This window comes from Ammospiza nelsoni, chromosome 2 (assembly GCF_027579445.1).
Source record: "Ammospiza nelsoni isolate bAmmNel1 chromosome 2, bAmmNel1.pri, whole genome shotgun sequence".
Classification (NCBI taxonomy): Eukaryota; Metazoa; Chordata; class Aves; order Passeriformes; family Passerellidae; genus Ammospiza; species Ammospiza nelsoni.
In genome coordinates this window covers 64,016,186-64,038,425 of record NC_080634.1, presented here as the reverse complement: position 1 = coordinate 64,038,425, position 22,240 = coordinate 64,016,186, and positions in this window count along the sequence as shown.

The following is a 22,240-nucleotide window of genomic DNA, read 5'->3' as shown; positions in this document are numbered from 1 at the left end:
TCAAAGGACCTTTTAAACCCTACCAAGGACATGATTATAACAAAGTCAAACTGGAAAAAATAAGTAAATGGATATACAAACCAAAATGAGATTTTGAAAGGGAAAAAAAAAAGTAAGCCACCACATCTAAAGAAAAATGAAGGTCTGAAACTCTTATTTTGCAATCAGCAGGAGGGCTAAAACATGAAATATAAACAGATCAGGGAGTGATGTTAGGCAAAAATCTGAAATCAACTTATAACACAAGATGACATAAAGCAAATGTAGTGTGATTTATAATAGTATACAAAAGAAGCATTGAATCACAGTAGACAGAAATGACAGTGTGTCTCACATATTTCATTTGAGAGACCACCTCTGACTCTGAGGTAAACAAATTCTATATGAAAAAATGCTGGAGTAAACAATTGGATAAGCAATAAATGTGTGACTCATTTTTCATGAAACCTTATAATGAAAAGAAAGCTGTGTACAAGAAGTACAAGCCCTTCTTGTATTTCTTGGCCTAAGCATTGGTTCTGAGAGCTAGGTGACATTTTCTGCTCACATCCATTACACTTGGACCAGCTTTGGTCTCCCAGATGGTCTTTGACACTATTCATGGAAAAGCAGGGGCCATAGGCTGTTCTCAGTAGACCCTGTGGATGTGATTTCCTGCCCAGTGACATGGACACATTGCAGACATTGGCTCTTCCCTGCAGGGAGTGAGAACAGGCCCTGGCATCCTGTAAAACAGACTTAGCCCTATGCGACCAAGGCCTTTTGCTCTTTCTCCTTTACCATTAAAGCCACACCCTCAGCTCAATGTGCATTGATAAGTGCATTGGTCCCAGGGAGTGATGCTTAGTCTCAGGATGAGTGATGAGGAGTAGCTTGCAATGACACTCTTCAAGGCTTTCTGTAGCATGGAAAGTGATTTTTTTCTTCCATAGAAAATTAGATGCTGTGTACTATGTATGAACTCTACAGCACTGGGTCTTCTGGATTCATCCAGCATTTCTGTGACAGTAAGACCTAATAGTTTTGCATTTATTAGTCTTTTTTTTTTAATTCTTGTTTTTGCTCTCCAGCTTAAAGTGTGCAAAACACTGCAAAGGCAGTGCTGCATCCACCAAAGTATTTTTTATATAGTATGAGCCTCTTGCATACCTGTGGTGTGATTTAGGGAGCAATGAGTGTGCCAAACCTGCTGGGACAGCTTTGGAGCACTCTGTAATGTGTGGGTCAAATCGCATATTTATGTTATCTAGTTTGCATTGCATTTTGTGGCTATTCCCTTGACTCAGAGGTTGACCCATGCATTATTTAGGAGTACTCTAGTTTCGTTACTCCTACAGAGACCCCAGGGGTGAAATAAAATGTTTATGGCTTAGGCAATCACAGGAGCAGGTCCCAGTCTAGGAGAAGAGAGCTAGATTATTTAGCAACTTATCAATACCTACTTTGAAAATATCATCTTTAATAAGAATAAAGTCAAACCTACTAGTAGAATTCTATATAAAATGAGTTTTTGAAGAAACAAATAGTGGTTCTACCTCAACAAACCCAATAAGAATGCCTGAGCATCTCTGTAAATAGAGTCAGGTGACACAAAAGTTGTACCTTCAAGTTCTGGGCTATACAAACTGTGCACAATCTAGGAGGACAGCAGAGATTCTCCTGAAGTAGTGATTAAAAAGAGATCACCTCTTCAAAGGTGCAGAAAACCAGGTGTATTATCTGGAATGATAAAAAAAGATGAGACTCAGAGTAATGGCCTGACATTTTTAAATGAAAATATAGATCAAATGTCTCTATTCTGTCAAAAAAACAACCCAAACAACAAAACCTCAAAACTGAAAAGCCCCTTGCTGAAGCATTCTGACAGCAAACTGAATAAGTAACTGGAAACATTTTTTAAGCCCCTTAATATTATCATTGCAAGTTATAGTATTTTTCCTTTCATTAAAAATTATTACAGTTCATTCTATTAAAGTGAGCAGGCTGTTTTCCAACATTTTTTCCCATGGTAACAGCCTACTAATTAAAAATAGCAATTGAAATTAAACTTATTCTTTTAATGAAAATGCTACTTAAAATCAGTGTAATTATATTTTTTACATTTCTCTAACCCTTTCAGGACATAAACACACAAATATGTATATGTATCTATATATAAATGTTATTTACAAAAATTAGATTTACTAGTCAATTAAGGCCAAGAGATGTTATTAAAATGTAGGTTTGCAAAATAATCCAAAATAATCCAGGAAATTCCCCTTAGATTTTCAATCATCTCAACTGAATTAAAAGGTAATTAACAAATTGTCAATGGAAGAAAAGCAGCCCCCTCCTTCAAATTGAGAGTTATTCTTTTCTTTAAAGCTGTTTAGGAAAGAAAAAAAATCTACAGTTGATATGCAGATTTTTTCCAGCTCTTTAAGAGTACAATTAAGTAAATTAATCAAACTCAAACTTCATTTTTTCAGTCTGTCATAGGTCAAATCAAAATTAGTCATATTAACATATAAAGTGCTTACAGTAACAGGGTTATGGCAGAAACATTACACTTCTGAAAGTTTTTTTTTTAACTAACATCCAAATAATAAATGTGGGATAGAAGCTGAAAATTTCTTTTGGTTACAGCAATTTCTGTGTTTTAAGCTTTGAAAATCATTTTCTACAAGTATTTCTTTCTAGAGAGACTCATGCTTTCTTTATCTCTACTATAATTGAAATCTGAACTAAATTTTTTTTCTCTGTTGTCAGGTACTGTGTTAATTCACTTGCTTCATATTGCTATTTAATATACCAGTGTTTAACCAGTGAGAGTCACAAACACTTCTATTTTAGTATAAACAATATATAAGTATTTTATTTGCTTTCAAGATTTGCATGCATTATAAGTATTTCAATTACACTTGATAAAGAAAAAGGTTATAAAATTTATCATTAAAGACCCAAAATAATTTGGTTTGGAATGTGTTTAAAGGAACCATGTCTAGTGTCAGACAGATAGGAAGAGCCTGCTACATTTTTGCAAATTCACCCTTTTAATGAAGAAATTTTTCCTGATATCCAGCCTAAACCTCCCTGGCTCAACTTCAGGCCATTTCCCCTTGTCCTGTCTCTTGTTACCATGGAGAAGATACAGACTTTTCCTCCACTTTGTTACAACCTCTTTTTAAGAATTTGTAGAAAGCAATGAGGTCCCCAATGAGCCCCTGTCCCTCTCTTAGTTAATTAATAGCTGATAGTTAGTATCTGGCATATTCCATAGTTGGAGTTGGAATACATATCATATTGCATCATTAGTTGTTTAAGGGTCATTGGGTATTGGCATCTCTAGCTAGGGGTGGGATAAATCACGTTCTGGGGATGCTGCTTGCTTTGTTAGTTATAAGAAGCAGCCAGGTAAGATGCTCTGCCTTTGTCACACACCTTTTTCTCTTGGGCAAAAGTCTTGATCATCCTTTAACCTCCTATTCTCAGCCTTTACAAGCTCTGGTGTGCGGCTGACTGCACTCTAGAAATGAACCAGAGAAGATTCTGCAATATTTTAAGCACAGAGTCTAAAACTGAGGCTATCTATTTTAAATGCTAAAAAGCATTCAACTTTATTCTGAGCTCCTCTGTGCCAGGATGCTCTCCATGGTAACAGGAAATTGTGGTCCAATTAAAGGATACCCTAATAGGGCAGTAGTAACAGTGTAATGCCTTAATAGTGTAGTATGGTGAGAGTTATCAATACAAAACTGAATAGAGTGCTTTTTGTCTTAGTTTGAACTATCTCTGGACAACCACTGAATTTTAAGTGATTTGCAACAACAGACATGAAACAGATCACTTTTACTGAAGAGTGAGTCAGGCTCACCCAGATTTTCTTGACTCTTCATTCAGGCTTCAGAAATTGCTCTGATTTTAGCATCAAGTTTGCCACTATACCCAAACTCTAGTGCTTGGTAGGCTGCTAGAGTGCAAGCTAGAAGGCACCAAACTGTTATGAACTGCATGAGCCAGCTCAGTGGGAAAATGCTCTAATTGCAGAAAATGCTGACTTCATACGGGATGTATTTAGAGGTTTAACATGCTTATTAACAAAATGACTCCTCAATTAACATTGTCTGTACTAATTAACAAAAACACCAGCAGACTAGTAATGAGACACCCACCCTTACAACAAGCAGAATTGTAAGACAAAAAAATGCGACTTGCTGCCAGGGTGAAGAGGAGTCATGGGAATGCAGCTGCAAATCCTCACAGAACAACCATGAAGGCAATGAAAAATCACTGCTGAAGTAAAGGGATAAAAGAAAGAGAGATGCTTTTTGCCTGCCATAAAAGAGAAAGATACAAAAATAAAAGAAAAAGAAATCAGAAGATAGAAGGAAACATTAAGAGAAGAGAAATGGAAGACAGAAAATCAACGTAGTCTTAGGACAGCTATATTACTTTTAATTGATTCAAATTAATTTATTCATTATGTTTGAAGTGGAAGAAAATTGAAAGGTGGGGAAGAGAGGCTAAGCATTCAGTAGTAGGGAGAAAAAAGAAATAATTTTCATAATATGAACAGAAGAAAAATAATTTCTTAGTAATATTGACAGTTGTTATTCATGAGGGAGGAAGAATGTTCATGGCTTCAGATGTATCAGCATTGCTTATTGTCATGAAAATGGGGAAGATATTATAATTTCAAGATATCAACTTGGATCAAATAAATGACAAATTTGGAATAGAAGAATATCTTTTGATTCAAGTAACTTTAGTCTTGCATTTTAACTTTAAAAATAAATAGGCAAAAATATTTTGAAAGTGTAAGGAATGGCCAATTACAACTGAGAATTTTTCCTTCTTGTTTTACTTTAGCAAAATTTCACTGAAATCAATTAAATGTAAAAAATTACATTGCCTACACTTAGGCAATTCTGATGTCAGATCCAATTGTTTGTATCTTCTTCACTTTTGTCAAAGTTGTGCAAAAGGTATTTTTTCTTCCAAAAAGGAGAAAACCACTGGACAAGAAAGAAACAGGGTTAGATACAAAATAAGATTGAGTCATCTGACCTCTATGTCTGAATATAAACTCTAAATTGCATATTCAACATCCTCATGTAAAGCACAGTGAAAAATACAAATCTTAGATTTCAATTTTCAGACTGGTGTACTGAGTGCCAAGTTGTCTAGGCTGCCCATTAAAAAGTGCTGAGTATTTTCTGCTTTCTAAGTCCTTCCTTACTTCAGTCCTTACTGTCCCTCTGCATTGAGCAATTTGTGTGGTCATTTCAAAGTCAGAGGAGAAACTACAGCATAATTCTTTCCAAATTCAGAGACAATGGTAATCAAGCTGGTTTCTTTTCTTCCTTCGTATTTATGATAGATTAAGTTAGCCATTCCAACACTTCTATAGAGAAAAAGAGAGCTCCAATTTTTCTTCAAGAGATTCAGACTTAGATCCAAGAACTCTCAGATTGCACTGCTATACAGGAAAGATAAAAACTGACATTCTCATTCCTTTTTGTAGAAGTCCTCTTCATCTGTAATTAAAATGAATTAGCCCACAGAGATAAAAAAGACTGAAAATCACTTCTCCCTAAGTGTTTATTTATAAACTAGGAGATATTCAAGATTACTCACCTAGTGTGTCATTTGAGATGACTCATCTAACTCATCAAGACTGCAGCTGCCACTTCAAACAGAAGTGGATTTCTTGTAGGTCCTGTGCCATATTTCCAATTGTGTATAGATGACTCAAATGTGCATTTCAAACAACACCTGACAACAGCAATTAACAGGCAGTAATTTCTAGCTGCACCTAAATCACTGTACAAAATACATCTCAAAAATTCTATTAATATACCTGAGATCCACAGCCTGTAATTATCTTTCTGGGAACAAGGGTGGGATTCATAATAGCCAAATGCAGATCTCTAAAAATTAAGCCTAATCTGGGACAGCCTTCTGGATTCCCTCCACATCCAGTTGTGCTCTATTGTAGCCTGGAACCATTGCCTTCTGGAATGGCTTCTCTCCATGAACTGTAAACAGACTAAGAGATCTATGAGGTTAAAACAAGAAAGACTAAATTAAGTGAATCTTAGTCATTCCTTTAAAGAGCTAGAATTAGATTTTCATTTCTACCATTTCAGATAGAATCAGGAGTTACAAGTTTTCATCCTGAAGCAGGAAAGCTGAATCTTCATGTTTTACATCCATAGTTAGGTATGGAGCAAATGAAAGAGGGAATCTGCAGCTCCTGCAGATGAGCCTCTGTGCAGGAAATAATAAAAAATTCACAAGACGAAAAAGAAAACCAGCAACAAGTCTATAAAAAGAACATGGTTGCAATAAAGTTCCTGTGAGGGAAGGATGAGTTCATTATACAGCAGCAAACTGTTTTTTTTAGAGCCAGACCCTCTTGAATTTAATTTTTAAAATAATATTTATTTTCCCAATTATTCTCTGAGTTGTTGTGACTTTTCATCCTATTGCAAGATGAATCTTTTTTAATGCAAAGAACCCCAAAAATGTATACTGTTAGCTGAAAATTATTACTCTGTTTCAAAGTGAGACAGATTCTCTCTGTTTGCCTGCAGCATATTATTATCACAGGGCTTATAGCTTTCTTCTAAAGTTAAATGGTCTTCTCCAATAATAACAAAAATAATTTGACAGGAACAGCTGCAAGATTCATTTTGGGAATACTAGTAGATAGTTTCTGATATATATTTCTGCCACTTTAACCTTTCACAAAACAAGTTTGCATTTGAGTGCACATCAAGGCAATCCTTGGAGTGCACAGATGGTTCTGCAAACCGTATGGCACCAGAACCTCTTCAATGTACTTAGCTGACATGGAAAATTCTAGGCATTATTAGAAAAATGAAAAGTATTGTGGGTAAAATGTCTGTTACTAATGTTCCATTGAGAACATTTTATTTGTATCTGAGGACCATGCTTAACAACAATCAGATAAAAATTTGCAGTATCTCATTAGATCAGTTTGTTCATGGTTAAAAGCAAATTAAAGTATTTCAGCTGGTGCTGCCTTGCACTGAACAGGGAAAACTGACCTGGCGCTCTCAACTGAATAAGCAGGGTTCAGCATCTGGGAGGCAATGATTTTTCTCATGCATTCAACTTGATTTTCACTGTACACCATGGTTATGATGGGCCAGGGATTTGAGGTCAAATTTCTAATTTGAGGTCAGACTTTCAAAATCAAAGCTGAAAACATTAATTCAAAATCTGCTTTGGTTTGCTTATAGAGGAACAAAAATCAGTTCATTTGTATCCATGTCAGCAATTTCCGACAATGATGGCATATATTCAGATGCTAAATTCATCAGAATATAAACCACATACCAAATGACAAATAGAGTATCTGATTTTTAATTATGTCTTCTATAAAACATTGCTCCTACATTCCAACTTCTCTGCATGAAAAATTATCTTCAAAAGGAATGGGCAAATTAAATATTGTAGTTTGCTGCTGTGCAATATGCTCTTAGGTTTTTCATATAAATCAGAATTATCAAGCTCAGAAAAATTGTTGTTTTGATAATCAATTTAGATAATTATTCTGTGCTAATTTGCCTAGTAGTCCTGCTCTAGGTACCTTCTCTAAGAGTCAGTGATTAAGTTATACTTAGGATGATCCTCAATATAAATGATTCCTTTATTTTAGGAAGGGAAAAGCAAACAGAATTTACTTCATATGCATGGTAGTTATATTTCAAGATTGCCAGTATTCATGAATTTTTAAAAATCCTGTTCTACTGCCTGTGACTATTCCAAAATTTATCTCTTTAGAGGTAACTGTAATGGAGTAGAATGAGGAAGCTCTTGGTGGGAGATAGGTGGAAAATAATTAGCTTTGCTTACACACACACAAACAAACAAAAAAAGAAAAAAAATCCAATTACTTTCACGGAAAAATATCTACTTGCCCTAAGCTGACAAAGAACATCTTTGAAATATGGCGTAGTCCTTTAATTGCCCTAGATATGTATCGGTATATTCATCCATACACTAAAAAAGCATTAAGCTTTAAAAGAAGCAGAGTTCACACTTAATTAGGATTTAATTAGGATCTTGTGAGTTATCACCTCAGTTTTCTGCAGGTTTCATCTGTGCTAGACCTGCTCCATCACAGGGCAGCAGAAGCTCAGTGAGACTCTCCCTGAAATTCTTATTATCTTCGGTAATTCCCAGCACTCTAAAAAGATAATTTGCATCTGGAGCACATACAACCCCATTTCCAGTATCTCCTATTTCTTCCCTTCTTGATGTCTCTAGTGATTGCTCACTTCTTCTCCAAGTTAGCATTCCTGTCATAGAATTCCAACAAACCCTTATGGTTGTAAAAGCAGCATATGCTAGATCTTAGCCATGATTGCAGTTTCCCTTATACATGTTATGCCCTTGGTATTTACTCACTGGTAAATATCTGCGTGGTACATTGAGGTAGGAATTACAAGCCAAGCAGATAAGACCAAAAGCTGGACCAAAGAGTGAGGAGATGAGGGGACTAAATGGAGCAAAACAAAGCCACTAGTTGTGAAAAGCATGGGATGGATTACAGAGGCAGGAGGGTCACTGTGAGTCATCCAAAATCAGTGGGAACAGAAGCCAGAGTGGAGGGGGATCATAGGCTCTGGGGCAGAGGAGTGTAAATTTAGGTAACTGATGAACACAGTGTTCCATGTAGCACCTACACATCAAGAAAGAAGACCCCTCAAAGTGTAATATTTGGGGAAGATTCTTTAAAGGGAAAAATATAAGAAGCATGAAGTGTACCATTTACTGAGAGTATACAAAGAAAAAAGAAAAAAGAAAAAAGAAAAAAGAAAAAAGAAAAAAGAAAAAAGAAAAAAAGAAAAAAGAAAAAAGAAAAAAGAAAAAAGAAAAAAGAAAAAAGAAAAAAGAAAAAAGGAAAAAGGAAAAAGATTATACATTTGCCTGTAAGGGACAACTTGAATGCGTATGCCTCCCTGAAGTGCTAATCTCTTGGACTTCTTTCCAAACTTAAATTTCCAAGCTATAGACTGGTATAAAAATCTAGCTTGACTGTATTAATATCTGTAAAAACTGTGTCAGTCTCTGGGTGTGAGTCCACTGTTGAATGTCTTAAACCAATTGTGCTGAATTTTAGTATTTCTGTGCATAAAACTTAAATGAACTGAAATTACCCACTACTGCTGAACAAGTCATCATCATATAATATTTGTTCATTTTGTTCCCATACTTTTATGGTCAGAAACTTTCAAGTTTTGGTGAAACTGCCTTTACTGAATGACATCTGTAAAGTTTCATTGGACAGTAGTCATTTAAAAATGAGACAAGAGTAATTGAAATGTAGATTTCTGGGAATGAGTTTAAATGCTATTTTTATTGGGTTTGTAGGTTTCTTTTCTTTATTTTTTCTATTTTTTTTTTTTTTATGATTTTCCCCAAGTAAACTGTATTCTCTGGAACAGAGAACATTTTGGACAGATGTTTTGTTGCATATCTCTACTGACTAGGGCTAAACGAGAGGGAAAAAAATAAGCAGGAAGTTTTACTTAGAAAAGAGTTTTACGAAGACAGCCCTCGCACACAATACGGAGTACACCTCTTACAACATTGATTTTACTTAAATAAATGGGATATAGCAAAGAAGAAACAGTAACAGCTAATAGCAAATTGAATTTCTCTAAAGTTTAAATTAATGTTGTGGAGAATCAGTGCTTCATGGTGAGAAAAACTGCACAGCCTTCACAAACACAAAACTCCCCACATTATCTCCTCTGATCTCATCCTTCCTGGGTAGGAGCTGGCAGTAACTTAAATGCAGTAGACCTTCCACTTATGTAAAATTCATGTGTCTGGTTTAGGAAAACATGTTTAAAGCTAACAGAATGTCCAAGATGCTTTCTTGGGCCAGGGTAGAGTGGTCAGCAGCTTAAAGAATGTGTCATTGAAAGAGAAGGGACATTGTCTCCTTTTTTACAGTATTCTTCCTATGACATTTTATTACTCCAGTGTTTCACCCTCAGTAACAGTAAGCTCTGTGTAAAGAAACCAGCTGCAAATCTTATAAAACCACAGTATTTGTTTTGATGGCTGTGCTCCATCCATCTTTATGACAGAGAATAAGGAGTCTGTAATGATTCTCAACCTGACAAAATACTAGGTATTAACAAAATCTAACCATTTTCCATGCTTAGAATAAATTAATTTCATGCTTCTGTGGGTCTGTTTTACTACTTTGGACTCATTACTCAGAACACCTATGGCATCTCAGACTCATTAATCTCATTAAGCTCATCTGGGAGGTTAATTTCAGTCTTTTGTTACAGATTTATTTGAGTATTTGCAAAGAACTGCTTAAAAGTATGGATCCATCAATATGACCAAAAATATATATTTTTCACATATCTTAATTTCTAAAGGATGTATAATTTTATAAAAATAATAGAAAATAACTATTAAATGCAAAGCTGAACTATTTACTTGCTTTTTTTGTCCTGTTGAGCAGTAACCTGACCAAACATGTATGTACCAGATATTATGCAGATTTTTGACATCAGAATGTTTTTGCTGTACAGCCAGTATGAAAGATGTTTAATTAGTCTGAAAAGTTAACAAACATGCTTTCAGACATTTCTCTCCAAAACATTTGCCCTCATACTAATTAGTTGTAATACTAATTTCAAGCAGTATAAGTAGGGATGAATCCTGTCTACTTAAATTATATTTATTTCAACTCACAAGCCAAGTGTTTTAATTCAAAATATAAATAATTTATCTCATGTAGCAGGTAAAACATTGAAATTTATTTATCTCTTTAAATCTCCCTTCTGTTATGAGGCTTGGAGAAAGCTGCCATTTTAATATTTTCCAGTTTACTGGTAGAACTACCTCAGTAGAGTTAAAAGGCTGGTAAAAGTTTTTTCTTTTCTTTTCTTTTCTTTTCTTTTCTTTTCTTTTCTTTTCTTTTCTTTTCTTTTCTTTTCTTTTCTTTTCTTTTCTTTTCTTTTCTTTTCTTTTCTTTTCTTTTCTTTTCTTTTCTTTTCTTTTCTTTTCTTTTCATAGTATCACATGTATTTTCCATGGAGTGCAGGTGATAGTACAGGGAGATTCTGGATTTTCCCAAAATATCAGTTAATTTATTTCATATATCTCTGTGCTCGTATTGACTATCTCTCAGTCTCTCATAATAATTAATTCTGTACACATCAGTCTCATATCAATTAATCTCATGCTCATGCACCTTTGAAGCATTTGTCCCAAACACCAATAGCGGGGACCAAAAGTCCTGTAGTCTGTGGATGAAATGCTAAATAGCCAGCTTTGCATTTTAATAAAATTTGATTGTGAATGCTGAGCTGATATTTTACTTATGAATTTTCCACATTGGTATTCTTGTCCCTAATATCCTGATAGGACTCTTAGGGAATCTTCTACCTTCAATCTCATCTTGCAAAAGAAGCATGCAATGCAGATTCAGGGCATCTGACTGCATAGGATACTACCAAAATTTTAAAAAACTCCAAATCTATGGATTAAGCATGCTGGCATGCCTGTTTCAAAACAGAGGAAAAACATTGCACCAACAGAAATAAAAGAACTATTCCTGATTTCTTTTGAATGCTAACAGAGAATGAACAAAAGGAAAATATTTTAACTTCTGCAATAGATTACAGAGTTCACACGATAATTTCCTTGCAAACCGGTGAGCTTTCAAAGACAAAAGAATTTAAAAAAACCCATAACAATAAAACTTTGTATTGTGCTACAAATATTGAACAGTCAAACACATAATGGAAACAAACACACAAATAAATGGAAGTAAAATAGTGCACATCAAATGTCTGACGTGTTTTTCAGTCTCAAGGAACAAGAATAAAAGCAATGTTTATCTCAGATATTTGAAGCTGAGAAAGGTATCTAGTCTTAACTAACTCCATTTGTACCTCTATCTGTGCATCTCTTTGGCATCAGATGCCAAATTAAGCCCACAGACCAAAGAGTTCATTACGTTACATTATTAGAAACAGAAGTTTTATTTGGTCAGAGGACTTTAAAGAAGAACTTAAAAAATAACATTTTCACCGAAATTAATGATAACAGTAACATTATCTGGTAGTGAGCATTGTCTCTCAGCTTGTTCAAAGGGATGAAGACAGAAAATTTAGCCAAAGATCTGTTGGAAGAAGCAAATAAATGAACAAATACAACATAGCAAAATGTTTGGCCCATTTCTAGCCTGGAAGATAATAATGGGGAGGTTTTAATGCCTGAAGAGGGCCAAGATTAGACTGACAGCAGCCCTGTGGAGCAGAATAAGACCATTTTGTCCTCCACCTGCAGCTTTTTAGTAATACAACTACTAATTTTACATAGTGCTTGTAGACTGATTGCTTATACTTAAAGCAGCAGTCTCCTTCAGGAGAATGAAGAAATTCATCTGCCTGTTTTGGTTTTTTTCATGGTATTGAAAAACAAAGTAATTGTCAGTTGTTTTTACAAGAAGAAGGAAAAAAATAATCCATTTTTCTGCCAAGCTTCTGTTTTAATACAGTGAATGCCATTCATCTTACAAATGATTTTTGGGTGCCAGTGGGATTCCAAGCTCTCAAAAGATTTACGAACACTCTTGTTAGTTTGGCTTAATGATAGATGTAATACAGATGGTATTCTTCACTTGTATCATGGGCCATACCTATATAAAGGGCTCTTTCTTTAAACAAAGGTAATAAACCAAGCAGAGATTGAGCTCCTTAACTGCTTAACTGTTGCCTCAATACCTCTCATGCTTTTGGATTATTCCAGCAAGTTCTTCCCAAGGAAATTATGACATGAAGAGAGCTTATTTAAATCAGTGCTTGTGTGAGATGGCCATGTTGCTTGGTCATGAGCTCTTTCTGTTATTTTTCTGAGCAAAGTAATCTGGTGTACTGACGTGTTTACCATGTCATTAAAATCTCATTCCTCCTTAAAATGGGATAGCTTCACTTATATTGCCAACTGGAAATATCTTATGCTCTGTACCATGGAAATATTTTATGCTCTGTACCCATGCCAAGGATTGACTGACAGTTTTGCCAGACATGCAGCAGAACTTTTCCAGAAAATATGCCCAGCAAATAAATCATATAGAAAGCCAGTTTTTAAGCCTGTTAATTTGCAAAGTTAATTTACAAGGGCCTCCTACTTCATTGCAGTTTGTGCTCTGAAATGTTAAATATTCCCTTTTGTATTTTGTGCAGTGGGAAAAGTTTTGACCAAATATAGTGTGACTGAGAAGTTTTCAAAATACATATGTCATCGTATATATATATATATTCACTAGTTCCATAGATCTCTTACACTCAGGTGAACTTCTGAACTTCCTCTTTCATGTGCATCTCTGCAGAGTAATTTTTAAAATATATGTATCATAATGGCATATTAAATGCTTAGGGTTTAATATATAATTTCAGCTTTGAGCTGTCTTTCATCTGACTAAATTCTAAAATAACTTCTCATTTTAGATCTATCTAAAGTAAAAAGCAGATTGCAAAATTGCTCATCTTGCTAGTAAGATGTAATCTGTTGCAAGGAGGAAGAATGCAGAAGATTTAGAAAAATAAGTCAATTTTATCATTCAGGAATGTAAATCATAGAAGTGTAAGATTCTTTCTGAAACTTCTTAATGATCAGTTACTAAAATAGCCAAACTAAGAATGTCAGCCTTACAGCTGCAGCTTCTTAAAATTGATCAAAGCTAAACCGTGTACTCTTCAAAATTATATCATAATACTCTGCATCCTGCCTGTCACCTGCTTCTCTTTGCACAGCAAAATTCGATTACAGATTGAGAAAGCTCTGTGTACACAGCAGTAATTGATTCCTTCTGCCCAGTATTTTTCACAAAAGTAAGATGAGGTTTCTAAAAATTCGCACTTAGAACAAATTGACAACAAACTCTCAAAGAACATCTGATCACACTAGCTCAAGTTTTCTCTGAAAATATGGTAAGCTTAATCATGCCCATTGATCACCCAGTGATGAGTTAAATATAACTCTACATTGACAAATAGTGAACTACCCACAACCATACTTACATAAAATGAACATTTTAACCTCAACTTACTGGAGCCCCCACTACCTCCTTCACAAGTCATCATCAGAGTCAGAAAATCTTTCTTGAGATATCGACTTCAAATTAAGGAATATAAAATATTGTTTGCTTTATTGGATATCATGGCTGAGGTGATGATAACCCAATAGCTGTAAGGAAGGTTCTCAACATTCTATCAATAGTATTTCAGTTCTGTTTTATTTCAGAATCCATTGTCACTACTGGTCTATTTTACAGATCCTCTTCTGACAGATCACCTCATGAGACAGCATTTAGCACACTGCCTCTTCTTTGGAAAAGAGTTTGTACTAGGAAAGGTTAGAGAGTGCTTGGGGAAAGGACTTCATTAGCAGGTGCCAGGAATGAACACCCTACTCATTGGTAAGGGGAGCAATGTGCTTTGCAACCCAAAAAAATTCCACCTTGGTTCACTTAAAGAATATGTACACAAAATAGAAATTGAATAAGAAAGATTCATTTACTTACAGTGTAGATATATCTGATAAGTACAGATGTTCTGTTTCAAGAAATCATACTTTAATATATTCATACATGCCTAATTTAATTCTAAAGTGTTTTGTACATTTCTTTTCAATTATAGACCTTGAAAGTACTCACTCAAAGGAAAATCTTTGTAGTTCTTTTTGTTCATAAAAGTCACTTAAAGAGGGAACTTGAAAACATCATTAACTGCAATTCGTCCTTGATCCTTTCATCCTTTCAGAGCTTATTTAAACTTCAAAGTCTTGACCCATTCAAATGATTTAAACAAGTGCTCTGAAGTTGCTTAAGATACATGACAACCAATAAAATGGCTCATAATGTGATCTTTATTGTAAAATTTTCTAGAGAAAAATAAAGAAGAAAATCTGTAATATTTGAATTAAGTCATGTTAAGATCAATGGTATGGAAGAGCATGATGTACTTTAAACATGGAAATACTCTCAAAACATTTTAATTTAACCTTATAAGCAGATATTTGTCATGTTGAATGCATTTGGACTACTGTGGTTTTTTTTTACATCATGATCATATGCAAGCACTATCTTCATTGGCCAAAATCATAACATGAGCATGAAAGGCAAAACAGCGACATGGTTCATCATGCCTGGATGAAGTATTTTTGGCTTAATTCTAAGATAAAAAAATATAAGGACCTAATTGTGTAGCCTCACTCTGCTGTGTGTTTTACAGTCCATTATTTACTTTAAATTTATTCCATGCTTATTCTGTACTGTCAGCCACCATTTTCGCTAGCAAAATATAAAAGTAACATAAGGTATTTAAATAAAAACCCCTATATTTTATGATTAATTAGGAGGTTCTGAAATCATATTGAGATGATAACTTAACTTTCATTGCATTTACATTATTTGATTAATCCTTCTTCATAACCAAGAAAAACTTAAAAATTTAATTATAGGGTACATTAGCAACTAAAATTTACTCCAGTCTAAAATGGTAAAAAAATATTGTCAATAGTTAGGATACCCTTGTCTGGAATTAGTGAGATTGTTCCTAATTACCATCAACATCCACTGGCTTCACAATGGTCCTGGAAGGGAATGAGATCCCTCCCTTCTTGCACAGCCTGCTTGAGAGAGAGCCACTGTAATAACCAGCCTTGAGGAGCCAGGAGGGTTCCTGTAAGACACTATTAGTCCCATTTTTCTTCAAGCACTGTATAAGAGTCTGGAAAGGGATGCAGCATACATTACACCTGGCAATTTGTTTGCATTGTTTTTTCTTTTGGGGAGCTTATGAGAACTTGGTGTGCAGAAAAAGTGAGTTCCAAAGGGGTGAATATGCGGCAGCCTTTGAAAGGGCACTATAAGCTACTTTTTACCCAGTGTAGACTTGAAGTTCAAATTAATGATGTTAATGTTATGTTACACAATCTCAGTAGTGTATGAGAGTGTACTTCCATTAGATGTACATTTTCTATCATTTTATCCCTAAAAACATCAGTGCAACCACTCCCTCTTTACTTAAGGGGAGTGCAATTAGTTGTCATTAGTGATGTTGATTATGAGAGAGCAAGCTCTCATATTCTTGACTAAGAGGAAAAGAAAGAAACAAACTAGAATGGACACGTTTTGTCAGCATGAAAACCCCAACTGTGACAAAAAGCTACGATCCATCTTCTGTTTAGCCTCATTTCTTTCACTATGATATAGATTAAAAGCCTCTCAAAAAATTTGCAGGATCACCCTAAGAGGCATCCTTCCCTAGCTCTCATTTTTAATGTAATTGCTGCATTGGCTAGTGATAATTACACATTTCACTCCTAAATTGTTACAATTATTGAACATTCTAGTTATCTGCTCCGTAATTTAATTTCTTAAAAAGTGTGTATAAATGTAGCATTGTGTCATGTGAACTGCTTCATATAAGCCAATCCTTTAGAATTCTTTCACTAACTTGAGAGGAACCAGGCTACCACTAGCAAAGGAGCAGACACAGAGGGACATAAATCAAAAGCTTCACATTTCTATACTTCTTTTGAAGCTGTGATGAGGCCCTGGGATCAATAAAAGACCTTGTCAGTGACATATAACTGTGCAAGAAGTTTCTCATGCTCTAGCCTAAACTTGTCAGGTTACTCTCTCAGTCCAGGAGAAGTGTTGTTGCCATCTTTGCATAGGATGCTGTTGGTTCCTTGTTTCACATTAATCCTTAGATCTGAGGCCTTTTTTCTCAGCAGAATATATTTCAGTATCTTATAGCTAACTCATTAGTTGAAAGTACAGAAAAACAAGTCTTCTTTAAAATGATCATAAAAGAACAGCATGTCATAATTATAGAGAATGTTTTCTTTGTACAAATCACTATGCAAAACAGACATTTCTACCATTGTAATGTCTTAATACCGTAGAGCTTAGACAGTATCCTAATTTTTATTTTCTAATACTCTACTGACACCTTCTGGAATAAAACACTATCTTTGATTTTACAGCTGACTTGTGTAGTGGTAATGATGGAGTCAACTAAAAAAATTCTGATGCTATCACACATCCCAAAACCCAAATGTCAACATATCTTTTAAATTCTTAGTTTTCACGGATTTTGAAGCATGAAAATCATAAAGTATTCAGGAAAATATAACAAAGTGAACATCTCTAGATGGATATAATCTAGTTGCAGGGGGAAAAGCAGCCTATATTGCTGCTGCTAATGTCTACGATATTTGATGCTATTTATAAAAGTCTATCTATTGAAGGCCAGGGATTACAGCAAAACTTCTGATTTCTTTTAAAAATGTGCTAAAATTAGGAGCAGGACATTCTTTCAGACTCTATCTCATATGCAAACTTAATTCCTCAGTTCTCTTTATTCCCCATTAATGGAGCTAAAGATGGAAATCTTCAAGCACATAAAGTTTCAGCAGTTGAGTGTGAGAACGACCCAGTTATCCATGACCTCTACATGAAGCCTGCAGGTACAGGACAAGATTTATGAGATACATTCATCCTTCTGGAGGACATGCATCCAATGTCTAAAATTACAATGAATACTTATATTTAGACTACTGAATCTGCTTGCTGACATATTCAAAGACAGTTTCACGGACAGCTAGTTGTCTCTCATCATTAATGACAGAAAAGACAAAAATTCCCTATTGTTTCTTATTTTCAGAAAAATAATAAAAAGCATATGTGATTCATAAAGGTAGTATTTCAGGTTCATGTCTTTGATGTTATAGAATAGTAGAATATGTAGAATAATAATGTAGTGCAACTATGCTGACAAATCTTTTTGGCCTTTTGTTTTTTTTTCTTTGAAAGAAAGGGTTGTTTGATTCTGAGAATTTTATTTTATGGAGCTTCCTAATTTTTTTTTTTAACCCATTATTGTCTCTTTCTGTAGTGTTTAGAAATTCTGACAGAACAGATTTTCTTTGGAGATATTCAATAAAATAATTGTAATTTTAAAAAAATTGTTGTGGGCTGATTCATGTGAATACACAGAAAATCCTCAGATTGTTGGTTTTGGTTTTTTTTTTTGGTGTTCTAATAAAAATGCATTTTCATTATAATTACACTGGATCCAGTTACATATTGAACAAAAAATGCACCTACATAATCAAGGACTTAAGGAACATAGGGGATGAAGCAAAGGGGAAAGTCCCTCAAGTTATTTTCTACTATAAATAGTAAATATAACCTTCCAGTCAGAAGGAAGGACAAGCAGAAGCAGATATATCACATCTGGCTGCACAGCTGGTTTCCAGCAGGGTTTTGGCCTCCATGGCTATTCAGATACTTTTCTAAGTCTGTGGTTTACTGTAAAGAGATGGCACCCACCTATCAAAAATGTGCAATGACATCTTTTTAATAGGTTAACTAAGTTACAGAAGTGGCTTTTAGCTAGATTATTTGGGGAGTGGTGCCCAAAGTTTGGAGACAAGCAAAGACCCAGGAACAAGCTGAGAGCACCTGAGGAGCAGGAACAAAGGGTCAGATGACAAATCACTTGAGTGCCTTTATGGCAACACTCATATTCTGGTAAATAAAAAAGAAGAAATTTGCAGTCTCCGTGCACAGTCTCAGAATTACTCTCTTGGTCTCTTTGGAAGTACAGATATTTGGAGGGATAACTCATGTGACTCAAGTACTGCAATGGACAGTTGCAGGCTGTTCAAGAGAGACAAAAAAAAGGTAAAAGGAGAGAGCCTGTGCTCCACAGAAAAGATCAACCTGATCTTCTGGAGATTAGCTGTAGACAAGAGGACAGATCTGTAAATCTAGCGGACTGGAGAATCCAGTCTAGAGGACTGGAGAAGCTGATTTCAGAGAAAGAAATGAACCAGATTCTCTAGAAACTCGCTCCACCTTAGATTTCTGTGTGATTGCATTGTGGCATGCTAGGAATCTCTCTCACTATTGAATGCTGCATCACATTAGTATGCAGGATTGTTCCCAAAAGTAACTTCTTCAACTGGATACACTAATCTTACTGACATAGATAATGTATGAAATGATGTATAGCAGTCTATTCTATTTTAATAGTTGAAGGAAATAAAAAAATAGTTCAGAGGAAACTGAGGACTCGGTTTTTTCTGGTTAATAATTTGTGTGAAAAGAACTGGTTCTATCCAAAGCCAAGAAGTACTGTGCATATTTCTTTTCTTCAACAACACGAAATAGCTATGAAGCTCACTTTGTTATTTAGCAGTTTGACAAGATAATTTCACAGTAACTATGAAGTTGCATGCTTGAATCCTTTAAACTGCCACTAAGAAAGGAGCATATGCACTCCAATATTGCTCCATCAATTTATTTCTGCTTTTCTGAGTTATTTAAACTGTGAGATAGCCTAGAATGGATTTCTCTTTTTCTGTTGCAGTGATTATATGTTTTGAAAAATGTTTTATCACTTCTATATTTGAGTGAAGTTTTATTAGTTACTAAAGAATATTCTTTACAGAATTTAGTGAAAAATATTCATGTGGCAGATTGTAGTCATCTACTTCATAATGCCACATAATGCCTAGAAAAAGAACAGAACAAATGTCAAGGTTAAAACTCAATTTTACCACCAATCTTAGCATGATCAAGTAGGGATGGAAATAGGCAATAAAGTCTGAAAGTGCAGATGAATTTACATGAAAAATACATGCAAAATCTCTAATTTCTGATTTTCTCTATCATAAAGAATGGATAACACATTCAAAGATTTTTTTTTTTCCTTTTCAACTAGATAGTCCATTTAATTTAATCATAGTTTTAGTTTTGTTTGTTGTTTGGCTGTTTTGGGGGATGGGTGAGGTGGGGAGACAGGAGGGTTTCATTGGCTGGTTTGATTGTATTGTTTTCCTCAAAAATATACCCTAAGCTTACCAGGTGGTTTATACCTTAATTATCTTGTTGGTTCACACTCCTCAGCACATTTGTCTACAGAGATAATAGTGTTGCGAAGCTTTTTAACTGGAAGTCTAAAAATCCTAGTTTCCCATAAGCTATATTTGACTCTATCTCCCCATCAGATGCAAAACAATATTTTCTTGACATGGTAGGCATTTAATAAAGTATTATGAAACCACTGTGCAAGGTCACCAAAAACCATATCCAGTATATTCAGTCATATACAGGTTTATAGCTACTGAAGAAAAAAAGAGCAAAAGACTTTGAGGCCAATTCCTAGGCAGCATAAAGGCATTTTTCCCCATGACACCTCAAAATTCATTGTTTACTCATTTTTCAGCCAAAAGAGAACTTCTGAAGTTATTCCATTGCAGGAGGGTATAAATCCAGTGCTAACCTAAAACTGAACTCTTACTTACAGGAAAAAGTAGCATGAGACATGTCATGGACATCTATCTCTAATATAAGCTCTGGCACCCCTCGAGATGCATCCGAGATCCTCTAAATCCTTTGGATTCATGCGACGAATGTTGGCCTTTTAGCGGTAATGAATCTTTTATCTCTGAACAACTGTCCAAGGAAAGCCATTGGCAGAGTTCGTTGTCCACAAGATGAGCCAAATGCGTCTCTCAGCCAAAATTTAGATGCCAGTTTCCCAGGATGGTGGTGCCAAAGGCCGGCATTGAAGCAGTTGTGCCACTTGATGGAGCCATTACCAAGTTGCCTGCTGAAAGGCTTGTCCTGAAAATTGATGCACGCAGCTGGAGCTGCCAGGAGAAAAGGGAATCTACTCAATTTTCTAGACATTCAATAACTAGTGAGCCTGGCCTGCTTAACGGTGGGTTACATCAGCCTGCCAAAATTGGAATATATCTTTACACTATTACTATGATAAACTACAATTTCTTTTGCTCTGTGAGAATGGTCTGGGAGCAGACCCTCATCACTGATGGCTTTGTGGTAGGTTTTTTTGCCCTCCTTCCTGCTCAACAGCCACATTTTACCCATAATTAGTAGTGGTTTATTTAAAATTAAAACTGGTGGACTTTCAATTCTTACTTCCTTTACTGAGTTTTTTTTTTTGGTTTTTTGTTTTTTTTTTTTTTTTTTTTTTTTTTTTTTTTGTTCTTTCCAGGAAGGAAAATAAACAAACTTCTACATTCTAAAATAAATAAAATGAGTGAAGAGTTCTGGCAGTTGTCTAGGAAAATGCTATCTCTGAATGCCCTTGTCAAGTTTCTCATCCTGTTTTTGCAAACCACATCATTCCCTTAGGACTTGTGAATATCTCAGATAAAGTTGAATGCAAGCAGATATGTATGGGGTTCTACTTCTTTCCGAAAGAAACACTTAAAACACCAAAACACATTGTGAACATTTGATTAATATTGCCTACAGGCCAATAAATTACTGGTAGTCATTTCCAGGCTTTGTGGAGGGTGATCTAATGAATATAAACAGAATATGAGTAATTCAAAAATAATGGGAAAATTTTTCATCAGCAGCAGGCTCTTCACATACTCAATTAACAGAGAAAACACCATAAGACTCATTTCAGTTTGTTTCATGCTTGTAAAACCAATTTTCCACCTTCTCCACTCTAAGGAAATCACAGTTTGGAAGCATTTCTTATTTTCAGTTGAAAGTTTGTGCAAAACTCCATTGACAATTTAGACCATGTGTGGTAGGTCAAAACAGAATTACAGCATATTCACATTTCTTTCCTCATTCAGGGGTAAGAAATTGGGTGGGAGCATGCCTTCTACTTCCAGACAGTAAGTGCTTTGGGAGGAGGGTGATGAAAGGAAAGAACTCACCAGAGCAGAATAATGGCCTTTCACACAAGTATTGTAATTTCTCTGCCCAAAGGAAAACACAAGCATGAGCAGAGGGACTTTATGTTTAAAGATCCACATAAATTAAATAGAAAGCACTGATTTCAAGACTGGACTGCTTCTTCATGTGGTATAAAGCTTTAGGTTGAGTTGAGCTGCACGGTGATTTACACCAAAATAATCCAACAAGTCTGGAGGTAAAGGACTGATAAATAAGCTAAACCTAGCTCTTATAAAAAGATTTCTCATAGTTTTAATAATTTTTTCCCATTCACTCATGCTTTTGTAGCACTTTCTAGAGACCATTTTAACAATTCAGGGTTTTAAAAGATTATGAGCAGCTATTTTAACTCCCATTCACCTTATAGGAATTGTGAGCATTCAGTACTTCTGATAGTCCAGGTTTCCTATTCCTGCTTCCAGACTGGTAACTCTCAAAGCCCTTGCCAAAGGA